Source organism: Dasypus novemcinctus, chromosome 1 (genome assembly GCF_030445035.2).
Source record: "Dasypus novemcinctus isolate mDasNov1 chromosome 1, mDasNov1.1.hap2, whole genome shotgun sequence".
Taxonomy (NCBI): domain Eukaryota; kingdom Metazoa; phylum Chordata; class Mammalia; order Cingulata; family Dasypodidae; genus Dasypus; species Dasypus novemcinctus.
Genome location: NC_080673.1, coordinates 184,349,634 through 184,362,664, shown reverse-complemented (window position 1 = coordinate 184,362,664; position 13,031 = coordinate 184,349,634). Strand labels below are relative to the sequence as shown.

The following is a 13,031-nucleotide window of genomic DNA, read 5'->3' as shown; positions in this document are numbered from 1 at the left end:
GATTTTTCTTTGCTGGGGGAAGCACTACTCTCTTACTGAATAACTCCCAGTACATGCCAGGAATTCCTTGCCACAGGAGCAGCCACAGTCCCAGACAGGTTCTGTGGCACCCACTGATATAGCAAAAACAAAAAAGCTAGTTGGGGATTCAAGAGCCCTGAACTCTGGTCCAAGGTCTGCCTCTCAGATAAATTTCTTAACCGCTCTATCTCTGTAAATTCATCTACAAATTGACAGATCAAGATGAACTGCATGGAGGCTGGCAGAAGGTTTGCCCTCATGCACAACTGAGCAGAGTCAGAGAGACAGATAAAGCAGATACAACCCCCAGATATTGGTTCCTTTGAGGGCTAAAGAGACCCATGGGAGTTATGGTCATGGCCGATGGGGTTAACTACCAGGGCAGATGGCCCCTCTTTGGAAATGGTGTTTATGTGTGATGAATCTGGACTCAGATGGGATCTCCCTTCATAAGACTTTCATGCTAATGTGCTGGAGGTGCAGTTAATGTTGGGGTTTAAGATATATTTAGGGGATTTGAATCTCTGGACTGACAATGTGATAGCCAGATCCTGAGCCTCAACAGACTCCAGCACCTACAATCTGATCTATTGGACTTACCACACTCAGCTAAGATGGAGGTGAAGGACAACCACCACACCATGGAGCCTAGAGTGATTACAACTGAAAATGGGAGGATTGCATCCAGCATCCAGGTGGAATCTGAGCCTCCTCTTGACATAGAGGTGCAATGGACACAACCAATCCAGTGTCCACATAGAAGAGGTGGCATTGGATTGGGAAAAGTGCACATAATGGACAAAGGGTATGGGGAAAGGCAGGAAGAGATGAGAGGTGGAGGCGTCTTAGGGACATGGAGCTGCCCTGGATGGTGCTTCAGAGGTAATCACCGGACATTGTAAATCCTCACAGGGCCCACTTGATGGAATAGAGGAGAGTATGGGCCATGATGTGAACCAATGTATATGAGGTGCAGAGGTGCCCAAAGATGTAATTACCAAATCCAATGGATGTGTCATGATGATGGGAACGAGTGTTGTTGGGGGGGGGGGGAGAGGGGGGGTGGGGGGGTGGGGTTGAATGGGACCTCACATATATATTTTTAATGTAATATTATTACTAAGTCAATAAAAAATAAAAAAATTAAAAAAAAAAAAGATGAACTGCATGAAGATATATATTCAAGGATGTTCATTGCAGTATTGCTTATTACAGTAAAAATTTGGAAACAACCCAAATGCTTAACAATAAGGGAGTGAGTCGATAAATTATGATATGTTCCTATACCAGCTCACTTTGTAGCCATTAAAAATCATAATGTAGAAATAATTTATTGACATAGATGCTTACAATATACTAAGCTTCAAGAGCAGATTATAAAACATGATCTCTTTTTTAAAACATAGAGATAAATAAGCATAGAAAAAAGTATAGATGGTAAAAATGTCCCAAGTAGAGAAAATTGTGGGTAACTTAATTTTGGTGATTATATCTTCTAGTTTTTCTTGAATAATCATTAATTGTAGGTAAAAATTTAAAAAACAGATTTTTTTTAAAGAAATGACTTCTATGTTACTATAAATGCTATCCCCCTACTCAGAATGACCATTTTGGGTTTTCTGTAGAAACACTTATCATATATACAAAACAAAAAATAACAGGATGGGAAACAGACTTGGCCCAGTGGTTAGGGCGTCCGTCTACCACATGGGAGGTCCGCGGTTCAAACCCCGGACCTCCTTGACCTATGTGGAGCTGGCCCATGCGCAGTGCTGATGCGCGCAAGGAGTGCCCTGCCACGCAGGGGTGTCCCCCGCATAGGTCTCCATAAGGAGAGCCCCCCAGCGCGAAAGAAATTGCAGCCTGCCCAGGAATGGCGCCGCCCACACTTCCCGTGCCGCTGACGACAACAGAAGCGGACAAAGACACAAGACACAGCAAATAGACACAGAGAACAGACAACCGGAGGAGGGGGTGGGGAATTAAATAAATAAATCTTTAAAAAAATAAATAAATAAATAACAGGAACACTATTCATCATATGGAATTTTTAATTTAAAAAAAAATTATGTGGCCATCCATGGAGTGGGGTGCTGTAGTAAAGGTCCTTCAGGCTGGAAACAGAAAATCTGGACTCAACAGGAAGAAAGCCTCAAAAAGTTGCCTTAATATTCGAGCTCCAATTTCTTCATTTTTATAAAATTCGATGATACTCCCCATATAACAAACTCAGGGTCAGGGGATGGATGAATGAAAAAAGTATGTGCTAGCCCTTCTAAACTGTGAGGGATCACCTCTCTTTGAGCTATGATGGCATTCTATGTATCAAAGGATAGCTAGGCTTCCAATTAAACACCTAGGGAATATTTTCAGTTCTCTAGTATTTCTCTGTTTGTTGAACAAATGTACATTGCAGACCTCCTGTGAGCCAAGAAACGGGAAGTAACACAGAGGTTGTCTCTACCTTTATGGTCTGTGGGAGTATGAAGCTGTACATACCCCAGAAAAACATGTTCTGACATCAAATCCATTCGTGGCGGTGTGGATCCATTGTAAGTAGGACCTTTTGATGAGGCCACTTCAGTGGAGGTAGGACCCACCTCCATCAGGATGGATCTTAATCCTCTTACTGGAGTCCTTTATGAACTCCGTGAATTCAGAGAGAGAGAGAGCGGAAAGCCACAGAAGCAAGAAGCTGAAAGCAATGAAACCCGGAAGAGAAGGGAGAGCCCAGCAGGCACTGCCATGTGCCTTGCCATGTGGCAGAGGAGCCAAGGCTCTCTGGATGCCGGTCTTCAGGAAGACAGCATCACCTTGATGACAGCTTGATTTCAACATCTTCCTGGTCTCAACCATAAATGAATAAACTCCCATTGTTTAAGCCAACCCACTTCACGGTGTTGCTTGAGCAGCCCAGGAAACTAAAACATGGCCCATTATGGAGTTATTTCCTAAACAAAAGACACAAGTGCTGGAGCCTAACAGACCTAATTCTAATTAGAACTCTTCATGATGTTAGATCCCAAGCCAGACACTTAACCTGACTACACTACCAGTTCTATAACTCTCAGACAGTGGTGATTATATCCACTTCATAGACCTGTTGTGAGGACTAAATGATTTTACAAAAGAGCCTGGCATTAGACCTGACACATAGTAGGACCTCAATAGACACAGCAATTATTATTTCCATTATAATCCCATCATTTGCTACTTTAATTACTATTACAATAACCTCAGCAAATTTTTCTTCAGGTTATTTGATAGCAAAGTTTATTTCACTGGGCACAGTTCAATTTCAATCACTACCACTTCTTTCACCATTTAGGAAGTATTTTTCCTGTCTTTGCCAAAATGCTTGTATTTAAAGATCAGCTTGTGTTGCTGCTATTCCGTTTTCTTTGACACTTCTATTAGCGTCTTCCTTGGTTTCTTGTTCTTCTCTGGGGCAATCAGTGGTGTGTCTAGATTTCAAGTACTTGGCTTCTGTTTGAAAAGGAGAAAAAAAAAAAAACACATCCATTTGGACAATGATATTCTTTTCCCAGGGGTTAAAAAGAGAAAGAGAAAGCAGCTAGAAGAGGACACTAGACTAAAGAGAGATGCTAAGAGACTTAGTCCAGGGGCTTGGGCATTTCGACTAAGAGTAAGAGAACACTTCCCACAGCTGCTCCAGTAGAAGAACACAAATGAAAGAGCACCCTTCTCAGGCACAGGCCAGGGTTCAGTACATGCTCTGTTGCTCAGTCAGAGCAGACCATCCTATTCAGAAACCATGGAACTGTGATATTACTTTGACTGCCCACTCCCCAACCAATGTCTCGAGCACCGTGTGTGTGGGTTTGTGTGTGTGTGTGCATCACAACACAAACACTGATGTCACATCCTCACCAAATAATCCTCTTCCCTTTCAGCAGCATCTTGGATACACAAAACATGCAGTAGACTCTAAAGAATCCTATAATCGAAAGAAGCCAGAGATACATAACTGCCCTCTCCCAACTTCTCCTTGGAGAACTTCCTTAATGCCACAGCCAAACTGTGTAACTGCAACCACACTTCCTTAGGGCTGCAGTGCCACCTAGTGGCCAGGTAAGCTAGGCGTACACTCATCAGTCTGGAAAAGCAACTTGTGTCCTCTGACTCTTCAATCTTTTCCAAAGAGAAAGAGAAGGGGCTGGTGCTCATAACAGGCAGGCTTAGGAATCATGAGGGTTGTATCATAGTCGAACTATTTCTTGATTTATAGTCACATCTAGCTCACCCGAAAGAAACAAAAGAAACAGAAAAGTCCTGCCAACATTAGGTTTTCATGTCCAAATGCATCCTCATACAAACTCACAAACTGGTGCAAATATTTATTATATTTTGTCAAAATTTAGGCAACTTTGTGCCCTTTAAAGTCTTCAGTACTTGCAATACTCCAGATAAAACTATTTTAAAACAAAACTGAAGACAAAGGCAGGCCCTAAGGACCCGCAGTGAGATTCCTCTTTTCTTTTTTCCCACGAATGCTTCTGTCAGTTGCTCACATTTCTAATGCCATCAGACACACACAACTGGATTGCAACTTTATCCTGCATAGAACAACCAAAAAACATGTGTGTACCTTGCAAAAACGACAGTTGAAATAATGCAATTTGTTTGGGACTTAACCCAGGGGTACACAACCTAATTCGTTCATTTTTAAAGCTAAATTATTCTAGTTAATAGCCTGGTGCAGCTCACAACAGAATGTGTGCGCCACTGCTAAATATTCCTTATTAAAAATAGTTTGTGATGGGATATGCTTTTTTTAATTAAAAGTTTAATGTACATTAACATTTTTAGATGAAAAACTGACAATCCGAGAACAGTTCTAAATTCTCCTTTGATTATTTTTCCAGAGGACTGAAGGCATGATATAGCTACATAAATAGACTAACTGTAAGGGTTCTTTGAAAGATGATTGTCTGTCCTATCATATGCCCTTCCTTACAACTCTCCAGTGGTTTCCTGGTGCAGAAATGGATCACATACAATCTTCCGCCTTGGACTCCAAGTCATGCTGCACAGGAACTACTCTGCCTTACTTTCTGCCTGTAGTTCCTGGTCAGGCCAACTTACTCTCTGTCCTCTCCTGAGACCTACCATAGACTACCTTGTAAGTAGGCCAAGTTGCTGCTGCTCTGCCTGTCCCTTCCACACTCACCAGTACCACCCACCCCCCACTACTTAGCATGTCCTTGCACTGACCTCTTGGCTTTTGGCACAGGGTAGGGAAGCTGGATTTAGAAAGTAAAAACACAGCACCGCAATTAAATTTGAATTTCAGATAAAGAACAGATTATGTTTTAGCATAAATATGCCCCAAACATTGCATGGGGCATACTTATACTTAAAAAAAAAAAAAAAAAAAAAAAAGTTGTTTCTCTAAAATTCAAATCTAATGGGTCTACTGTATTTGATCTGATCATCTTGGCCCAGGGAACTTCTGAGGGTGTCACAAAATGACTTTGTCATCCATGCAACTGTCCCTGCTGCTAGCCATTCCTTGGCTACTACCTCATGTTGAAGCTTACCTGTTTACAGTCAAGACACCTATGTGACCAGTTACCAAATATGAGAGACTAATTTTAAGCCATCATGTTTGTTACTAGGATCAGCATTTGTCAATGGTTACCCACCATTAGTAGGACATGATTTTATTGCTTTGTTATTGTTTTGTTTTCACATATTTCTTCTTTTTTTAAGATTTTTTTAAGATTTTTTTATTTTTATTTATTTCTCGCCCCTCCCCCCCCATCCCAGTTGTCTGTTCTCTGTCTATTTGCTGCGTCTTCTTTGTCCACTTTCATTGTTGTCAGTGGCACAGGAATCTGTGTTTCTTTTTGTTGCATCATCTTGCTGCGTCAGTTCTTCTTGTGTGCGGCACCATAACTGGGCAGGCTGCACTTTCTTTCACACTGGGCGGCTCTCCTTACGGGGTGCACTCCTTGCACGTGGGGCTCCCCTATGCAGGGAACACCCCTGCGTGGCACGGCACTCCTTGCACACATCAGCACTGTGCGTGGGCCAGCTGCACACGGGTCAAGGAGGCCCAGAGTTTGAACCACGGACCTCTCATATGGTAGATGGACACCCTAACCACTGGGCCAAATCCGCCGCCTCACGTATTTCTTGGTGACCTCTTATTGATGATACAAAACACTGTTTTTCCATGTATGGTCTTAATATAGGGTTCCTTTTAAAATAAATTTAGAGGAGCTGGTGTAGCTCAGTGGTTTGAGTGCCTGCTTCCCCTGTATGAGGACCGGGGTTGGATCCCTTGCACCTCGTAAAAACAAACAAATGCAAAAAACAACTCTCGCTGGGGAGCCATGCAGCTCAGTGGTTGAACGCCTGCTTCCTACATACAAGGCTCCGGGTTCAATCCCCAGTACCTCCTAATAAATAAGCAAATCAATACAAAGAAAATTAAGTAAATAATAGTGCAGATGCCACTCAGGTTAAGCAATATCGGACAGCGGTCCCAAAAGGACTGAAGCTCAGGAAACAATAATGTAAAGCAAGGGTCAGCAAATTAGGGCCCACAGGCCAAATCCAGCCCACCATCTGTTTTGTAAATAAAGTTTTATTGGGACACAGCCACAGCCATTCATTTATGTATTGTCTATGGCTGCTTCCGTGCTACAACAGCAGAGTTGAGTAGTTATGACAGAGACCCTATGGTTCACAAAGCCTATAATATTTACTCCCTGGCTCTTTTCAAAATATGTTTACTGGTCCTTGACCTAAAGCAGCACTCATCCCAGATCATCAAAGAAACGATAGAAATTTCAAAGTCCCCATGACGGAGATATTTTTGGACTGAGTGGATATATGGCACAATAAAATCTAAAGCAGACTGGGTCCTTCGTTTCCCATTTCAAGTTCTTTTTATTAACCTCTTTCCCATGCTTGGGTCTGCCTAAGCTTTCCATCCTTCATTCTCAGGCTTTAAGACTCAGAATAAAATTTGCTTCTTCCAGTAAGCCTTCTCTTATTAATTGAGATCCACCCATGCCCTGAACTAGATAATGGTAAATGAAAGATACCCACATATCTTTTATCATGTTCTCCTTAAAAATGAAAAAAAAAAAAATAGCCATCTGTTCTTTTAGGGAATTATGGCCATATAAGGCAAACGCTTTTTAATAACCCAACAATGTAATACTTTAGTATGGAAAATGTTAAAGTTAGCATAATAGATAACAGTAACTTTCATAATCATGCACAAATTACTTCTGAAACAATGGGTAGGCTCTGGAAATAAAGCTTTAATCAGTTGCAAATGTCTGAGTAGGCATTATTGCACCCCACTAGTTAAGCATCCTTAAGCATGATAGCATTCTAATCCCACAGGTCAGCAGTATTGCAGCATCGTAAGCCAAGTCACTAAGATGAGAAGACATAGTCACCTTCAGTTTAAAATAACATTAATACAATCCCTATTGTGCTGTTATTGACAATGAAGAGTACAAGAAAGAAAGTTTCCCGTCCTTGGAAGATAATATATGTTTGAATGCTAGCTCAATGTCATCTCCTTGATAAACATTCCTACACTTGTGGACAAATCTGGCTGCCCCCTGCTATAGAGACCTATAGATTGTGGTTGCTCACTCAAATCCTGTACTCAGCAATTTGCCATATCATGTATCTAGTGACAAGTCAGTCACCTGGTCACCTACAAATCAATTGGTTTGCTTTTGCCAATGACTAACACATGATAGGATTTAACATGTGTTTGCTAATAGAAGGGATGATGCCCCTAAAGTTGTTCCAAACAATATCCAAGGAAAATATGATCATATGTTTCTATTAAACTAGCAGAATAACATGAAACAAATAAATATTTTTCTACCAATCCAGGAAACATTCTGGCTGCAATCCAGTTTGGTTGACAAGTTATGACTACCAAGGCAAGATGCACAATGATCTGTGTTGGGCAGAGAAGTACAGCGTCAAAGACCTCTAGCCTTCCCCTTTCTGTATGCTTTCTCCCATTTTGTTCTGAACACTCCCACAGTGCTTCTCTTTTGTCCCTTAGGAAATAAGCCATAGCAGTCATTTTACACATTGGGATGAATAAGATCACTGGTTACCTCTCCCAGCCTCAGTTCAAACAGAGGCTGTAAAGGCATTATTCCAAATTAAAAGAACTGACAACATGTGCAACGGAGCAAGGAGGAGTCAAATACTATCCAACTCTGCCGCAAGTAAAGCCTGTCTGGACAGACTATTACTTTGTTCCCCCTAGAGAGGTACAAAACGATGGCAGTGATGGTGAAGGTTGAAATACATGGAATAATTCTTTTTAGTGCCCCTTCCAGACCTAGAGTTATTATTTCGATCTATTTACAAAAGTAAAGTTCTTGAGAAACTTTTACTATGTTAGTGACAAAGACAAAATCATTATTAAAAAAAGATATTACTCTTATATTATATTTTTTTGCAACCTTCACACCTCCAGAGCTCGCCTATGTCCTTAGGCATTGTTTGGGGAACCGCAATGTTTATGTCAAATAGGAGAGACTGGAAAAAAAAAAAAAAAGGAAGAGAAATGCTAGACAAACACAAACTTTTTAAGTACCAACTGTAATACAGGAGGGCGGGAAATGTTAAATCCAGAGAGAATTCTACACCATGTGCTCCAGTCTCCATCCCAGTTTGAATGCCACAATCCCCAGGGAGATGAGCTATAAAAAGCATAATTTGAGTATCATCTCTCATCACTCAATATAGTTTTTCAACCCTTTCAAAATTACATTGAAAAATCTATATAATGTGTGCTTAGATTAATGAACTGTTTGAATCTGGATCAATAAGCACTCGAGACTCTGTGCCATTGACACCTGCTGAGAACATCTAGAAGAATGCTTCATGGAGGGCAAAGCCAGGCGGCACTTTGTAACTACAGGGGTTCCACTTAATAAACAAGCAATCTAATGCACGACCTCTGCAGATTAATTTCCTGAGAGCAAGTAAATAATCTGGATTCAAAATTTCCCTGATTATGCATATAATTACAGTATCACTTACCAATTAACACATTGATTTAAACCTTCTTGGGATTATGTACTTAAGAGTATAAAAGAGACCATTCTATCATCATCCAAACACTCAGTGTTCAGCAAAGAATCACATGGAACATAACTTTCCACCCATCTGATTTCTCTGGCGGAAGCAAAAACTATGATGATAACTGATTATCAAGAATACCATAAAACATCAAGAACCATAATTATTGTCTCAATACCTGGACCACAACGACACACATTAGCAAAGGTTCGTACGTGACATAATAACAACGTCTTGGGGAAACTTCATCATCTCCTGAAATATTTCTATAGAACCACAAATTTATAAAACTGCTTCTCAAGCTTGGATTATTATTATTATTTTTAATTTACTGCAGCACCTAAGGTATAATTTATCCACCATTAGACAGTTACGAAAATAGACAAAGATATATGGTGGAGATTCTTCTCCACTGTAGACAAGTATAATAATTAATGTAAGTTGTTGTTTCTTATTTCTACATAAAATTTCTCATTAAAAATGATAATATACCCCTCAGAAGGTCACAAGGCATGAAAGAATGATACAAATGAAAATGCTACATAGCATGCATACATATGTAAAAGAAGTTAAAAGCAATAAATCAACATGGCAAATATAATGAAACCTGCTGTCCAACAGTAAAAGCTGTCAAAACAAGGTTTCATTATTAAGACCTTTACCGTCAACTGTTCAGCTGAATAAAACCATCCACATCATTTGTGCACTTTCAGGGAGCGAATTCACATCTGGGATCAAATTGTCATGGTACCGCATCCCTGATATCTTCCCCTTGTATTACTTTCTGAATAATTATTTGAATCTCTGCCGAAAATGAAAGCTGACTGAAGCTAACAATGAAATAACAAGCTTTTACACACCCCAAAACTACCCCACCATGTTTTATTTAACAGTAAATATTTCAAAAAGGAATGCTAACAAGTTGAAGAAATGAAGATCTTACTAATTCAAACTCCTGCACTATGGTTGTCTCAGTATGGTAAGTAATACAGTCATAAACATGACTTAAAATTACAACTGCGGGAAAAATGCTGGCATCGAGCTAACTTTTGACCCCACTCTTATTTTTGCTTCTAGCAAGGTAAATGCCCCTTAATATAAAACACGTTATGATTCCAGAATATATAATACTGACATTTTGATCCTTTTTGAGAAATAATAACTAATTATCCAAGAGAGAATGGTCAGAAAATAAACAAATCCAACTCCCTTAGCCGTAATCCCCAAATGAAAGGTGAAGCAATATGGCTGCTTGGGGTGGGAAGTCTCAAGTGGCATTTAAAAATAAAATGCCAAAACAAAACCCAGTGAAATTACCGTGCATTTCAGCTACTGTAATCCAACTCTGTGAAACTCTGAGTGTGTCAACAGCTACTCAATAAAAAAGGAAAACTGAAAATAGTACAGAAATGGTTCCTAATAGCAATAATGTATAGTTCTATGGTCATTACCGGTCAGATAATAACCGGTAGTGACCTTTAAACCATACATTATGGCTTAAGTATGGTCTAGCGCTCTGTGCAGATGTGCGGCTTAGAAATAGCAATGCAATCTTGTTGTAAATGCCCAAACTGTTCCAAGGCAGGCTCACATGCATGGATTTTTCCCTCTCCAGTGTTATCGCACCAGGAATCTTATAATGATCTGAAAAATGCGTACCTTAAGGTAATAGTGCTACGCAGAAAAGATAAATACCCAGACCGATATAATCGAAAACATACCCAGAAAGCAGTTTCCCACAATGCAACAGAGTGTTTTTATAATACTCAGACTCAAGGAGAGCATGTTGGCCTTTTTAAGCCTCAGGCGTCATCTTAGTTAACACATCCTTCTCTCCTGTGAAATGGTATCACATCAAACCACCCATTCCGCAGGTCAAAACAGAGAGGCACAGGAGAGCTGCTGAGAACTAACTGTTTTGTTCGGCAGGCCTAGGTTCCTGCACAGAGATAAGTGTTTCACAATTTCTAATGCCTTTATCACAAATGCATCTGTCTTTCTTTCCTGCCTCCTGTAAGCTGGGGGATCTTGCACATTTTTTAAAGTTTCATTCGAATGTACAAGAAATGCTGCATCTACTTCCCTCCTTGTAATTTTTCTGCTGAATGAATTTTTTTTTTTTTACAGGAAGTAATCTTTGCACATGGTGTTCCCAGACAAGATAGGAGAAACTGCACAGTCTGGGTGCAATGCTAAATCTAAAGCCATTTTGGTCCTTCCATCCAAGATAGGGGAAAAGAGCTCTGCTTTCTCAAGAATTAGCAGCTCCCCAAAGGAGCCCGCTGATGATTTCTTGGCAAAGTAGTCATGGGAGGAGTCGAGAAAGCAGGGCACTTCCTAGAAAACAGATGAAGCCAAATCAGTTATGGCAAATATTTTCTGAAGATGTTTAAAACACAAAAGTAGAGGAACACTGCCACCAGCTCTCCCTCCCCTTCTTCATTGACTCCAATTCGTTAATTCATTATGAGCTTCCTTTTGGTGACACTTAAACCCAGATTCTCACCCCGTGATCACACATTTGGGTCCTTTAGCTATGAAAGAGCTTACTAAATAAGCTTGGGGCCATTTTAGCTCCTACTTTTCCTGCTACTAGCTTTCTCTTTCTCTCTCTGCCTATCTGGAAAATAATTGTACTTGACTCCTTTTCAGTACACTCTTTACTGAAGGCACTGGAAGTCTACTTTCTTTCTAATCTTTCTCTGCAAAGAGTTCTCCCAGGTGAAGAGCCCAGAGCCTGCAAAGCCAGGGACAAACTGCCCAACATTGAGTGATCTGTCTCATGACTACAACAGGCCACAGGTAGGTGGCAAATATCTGTTGAGGCCAACGGTTCGCAAATGGAGGCCTTTGGTAATGTTTGGAGACAATTTTTGCTTGTTACAACTGGGAAAAGGATGCTACTGGCATCTAGTGGGTAGAAGCCAGGGATGTTTCTAAACATGCTGCAATGTCCGGGACAGTCGCCTACAGCAAGGAATTATCTGGCCCAAAATGTCAAAACGCTACAGTTGAGAACTCCTGGTCTACAATCATTGCTGCTTACATTATGTGCTTCCTGATTAGTGCATGTATCCCCACCACCTCTCCTGGTATCTGGGGTATGGATCTCCCTTGATGGGTACTGGCAGAAAGAATGACCAAATACAACCTGTGGCAAGAAAGCCAAGAGAGCCCTCTCATTTTATGCCCTCTTTCTTTCCATTTTCTTCCTTTCTCTCTCTCGTCATGTCTCATCTCCTCTCTCTTGTTCTACTGTCTGGTCTTTCCCTTTGCCTGCAACAGGCCACATTCAGAGAGTGCTGCACAGTTTCCCAAATAGTTTAACACAGGCTATCTTCAAAACAGCCCTTGAGGGCAATGAAGATTCACAAAATGTATACAATTTGTCAAAGTTCACCTAAGTTTCTAGGTTGAACAGGAGAAACTAGTAAAACCAATGTGTGTCCAAGACCAGAGCCAAGTGTTCTGTCCTAGTAAAGGACATTCTTGGACATTATTTTGGTCATGCCACAAGGAAGTTGCCAACCCTGTTCTAAAATGAATTCAAGTATAAATTATAAGGAGTTGAGAAGTAAGAAAAACCTAACAGAAAGAAGAGAAAGTAGAGGAAATGGCACATCAGGCTATGGTCTATCTTGTTTTCTGTGGTGATTGTAATCCAAATTCATTCAGGGGCTAGGAAATGAAATTGTATCTTTCTTATCATTAGCTGTACAAATGCCTTATTTTAAAAGCCTCAGGCTGTGGTATAATCTCAGCCTTTATGAAGATGGAGCATAATTGACATTGTCCCAACATCAAAAGCCTTTGACCTCTGTAAGTGACAAGAGGCTCAACACAAGGTCAGAGACTAGTGTCATATCACTGCTAGCACATGACAAAATTCACATGAAATTTCATTGCAAATT

At 40.5% G+C, this 13,031-nt stretch overlaps 1 protein-coding gene across 5 annotated transcripts in view; it reads right to left on the bottom strand.

Annotated features, from left to right (window-relative positions):
- The window catches only part of PPARGC1A (PPARG coactivator 1 alpha), a 653,301-nt gene that overhangs the window by 602,142 nt on the left and 38,128 nt on the right, over positions 1-13,031 (bottom strand). The gene's annotated exons all lie outside the window — the stretch shown is intronic.